Below are 3,458 nucleotides of genomic sequence, written 5' to 3'. Positions count from 1 at the left end.
ATAAACTGCAAAACCACCATAGTCCGTAGAATAAAAGAGGAATTCAATCACAGTTACTGTCATTCCCCATCAATTTCATAAAGAAATGTTTGAAAAGGCATAAGGAAATAGAGCTTGGTATGATAATATTTCTTGCAATCAGGAAACATGAAAGAAGGTAAATTTATACAAAAGACCTCTGAAAGTTGTATTTTAAAATTACCTTAAGTCATTCCTCAGTCACTAAAGTTGTCCTGTTCTTTTTTGGTGTATATGTGGTTGTGTGAGTGTGTGTGTGCCTGCATGTTTATGGGGGTGCAAAGCGTCCACACATGTCGGGGGGCAGAGGTCAACCTCAGATATCATCTCTCAGTAGCTCTCTACTTTATCATTTTTATTTTATTGGTGTTTTTTGAGACAGGGTCTCGTGCTGGTACCTGGAGCTGACCAGTGATATCCAGAGGTCTTCCTGCCTCTGCCTCCCAAGCACTGAGATTACACCTGTGACCTACATAGGTGTAATCAGCTTCTTATATTGATGCTGGTGATTAAAGTCAGGTCCTCATGCTTGCACACCAAGCACTTTGCCAAGTTATCTCATCCATAAAATATATTATTCCAGATCCTCACAGATGAATTAAAGCCAGTGATTTGCAATTTGCATCCGTTTGTTTTCAATTCTTGTCCTATGTACAGAGGACCATCATCTGAACACCCAATACAGCCTCTATTTTGCTGATATTCTTATCATTGAGAATTAACCTCTGTCCCCTCTCCTTGCATTATGATGAGACTTTTTCTCCTTTTTCTTTTTCTTTCAGGTTTTTTTTTGGGGGGGTGGAGGTAGGGATGGGGAATTTCAGGACAGGGTTTCTCTGTAACCACTCTGTGTAAACACCCTGGTTAACCTGGAACTTCCTCTGTAAACCAAGCTACCCTTGAATTCACAGAGATCTGCTTGCCTCTGCCTTCCCAGTGCTGGGATTAGAGGCATGCCCCACCAGGCCCTGATCCTCCTTTTTCAAATACAATATGTTGAACGTGGCTCTATGTGAGTTCCAAAGCTAATTCATGAGATATCCTTCAACTTCCTTGAACACTCATTTTTAGAAGTTCAACTGCTCTGAGACTCCTTGCTGGAAGAGTGACATGCAGACACTGATATTGACAACCCAGACAAGCCTGACCCTAAGCTACCCTAGTCATTTAAGTGAAGATGCCACCTTTAATCTTGGATTCTAAGACCTTACTTACCTGTTGAAGTCACACCTCAGCTAAAGCCTCAATTCTGTAGTGCAGAGAAGAGCTACCTCTTGTGTGTTTTATTTTGTACTCTGTACATAATAAAATATCTTCTATTCTCCTGACTTCTGATTCTAATCACATAGTAACCAGTTGCCAGAAGAATACTACTCTGACATTTGTGTTGAATTTTACATTTAATGTGTTTATCAAAAGCCTAATGAAGTCAGACAGTAAACTACCCTTAGTCCATGTGTCTCTGGAAGTTGGGTTATAGAGGTTTTTGTACCAGATGCTAAGTGAAGAAGGATGAACATTAGAGGATAAAAAGAAAGAAAGTTCAGGTGAGGATATTTTGAGTTTTTTTGCTTTTTGTTTTTCTCGAATTCCACCTGTCTACGTACATAAATTGCTATCTGGCTACAAGATCTCACATACATGGAATGTACAAAAGTAAAAGTAGATGTGGAAGACCAGGGGTTCCTGTCGGAGAGGAGAATAGGAACATGCACAAATGATAGAGAATTCCAGTGTGACACTCTGTCAAACCCTGCAAGCTCTGAGCTAGCCAAGTGTCTCCCCAGGTGATAACTCCCTAGTAGAGCAGGTACATGTCCTGGGCCTACTACATGAAGAGCCTCATGGTCCCAGCCCCATGGGAGTGCTGAGCACCCTTGCTCACAAGGAGGTGACTCTGAGTGGTAAAATGGGCCAAACTTCAGCCTCCATCCTCTATCAAGGGCCCTAACAATGTGCAACTTACCAGACTTGGTGGTTCTCCATTCTTATTGACTTGAGCCTGGATGTCCATGAGGGGCTTCCCCTCCATTCTGAGCTATACCCAGATCCTCACACAACTCAGGTGGATGCCACGACTCATTTGACCTTTAACGTTCACTTATCCAAGAAAGAAAGAGAAGCCAGAGACAGCCTCACTCTGCCTTTCCAGTTCAGCTCTGAAAAACAGCAAGCTCTGCTCTGGCCTGGACCAGGCCAGACAACTAGCCACATCTTCTATGAACCAGATCCTTTCGATGACATGGACCAAGAAGATGCAGATGATGGTCTAGACAAAAGGAAGAAGAAGACGGTGGCTAAGAACCATGCTGTTGTTTGCAGAGACCTTACCTGGTCCCCACTCTCCCTTTGTTGCCTTGTCTGAGGAGGGCTGTCCTGCGAGCCAAGGAATAACATCTAATTGGGGCAAAAAAAAAAAAAAAGTGTGGTGAGAACATAGTGTATAGCAAGAGAATAAGAAACTCCCCTCTTCCCATGCCCATTTCTAATAATATATATGTAAAAAATAAAGTTGACTATAGCTCAATGAAATTTGAAAAACCCTCTGATGTTTCACAGCATTTAAAAATATTTTTATTCATGCTTCAGTGTGTATTCATATGCATATGTGTGGCATATGATATTTACATGTACATATAGGTACAATCACCCATGTGTGAGTGTGCAGAGGCCAGAGGGCAGCATATGGTATCTTCTGTGTCGGCACACCACCTTATACTAAATAGTCTCTCACTGACCCTAGAGCTGATCAGTTGGTTAGAATGGCTCACCAGTAAGTCCCAGGCATCCTACTGCCTCTGCCTGCCAGCTCTGAGATTACAGATGCATACCACCATGCCCAGCTTTTCACGTGGGTTCAAGGGATCAAACCTGGATGTTCCTGCTTCTCAGCAGGAGCTTTGACCACTGGGCAGCTTCCCAGCCCCTAATCAGATCTATCAAGGGCTCCTCAAATTAATGCATTATAGGGGGCCTACAGGAAGGATTACTAAAAGAGGAGGTTTTGTGGGGGAGGGGAGATAGAAAGGACCTTAAAATGTCAAATAAGATAAAAGGGCAAGACATTTATCTGTCATCAGAAAACTCTTTATAAGGCCGTTTTATCTTCCTTGAATGTCACAATCTTTTCCTGTGAGGCTAAGGGCACTGGGCACAACACTCAGTTTTAAAATGTCCGTGATCATTTGATGAACACTTTCTTTAAATGTTAATAGTTTCACTTCCAATGCTCTCTTGATCCCTATCTATCAAACTCAAAAAGACAGTTTATATTTGTGTCTGCTGGCCCTGCTCCCTTTCACTCTTCATGGAAAAGAGGGCACTCTGGCAGCATCCCATCTGTACTTTACTGCCCTGCTATGGAATTAACATTAAGCCTCTGTGTCGGTTACTTTGGGCAACTTCTACCTACACTGCCCTGCATGGGCCCCTTACCTTTG

At 42.6% G+C, this 3,458-nt stretch overlaps 1 pseudogene; it reads left to right on the top strand.

The window, feature by feature from the left end:
- Positions 1-1,735: 1,735 nt before the first annotated feature.
- LOC118570696 lies at positions 1,736-2,383 on the top strand (annotated as a pseudogene).
- The last annotated feature ends 1,075 nt before the right edge of the window (positions 2,384-3,458 follow it).

Source organism: Onychomys torridus, chromosome 19, assembly GCF_903995425.1.
Source record: "Onychomys torridus chromosome 19, mOncTor1.1, whole genome shotgun sequence".
Taxonomy (NCBI): domain Eukaryota; kingdom Metazoa; phylum Chordata; class Mammalia; order Rodentia; family Cricetidae; genus Onychomys; species Onychomys torridus.
Note: the sequence above shows the minus strand (reverse complement) of the source record. Positions and strands in the feature narration are given on the sequence as shown.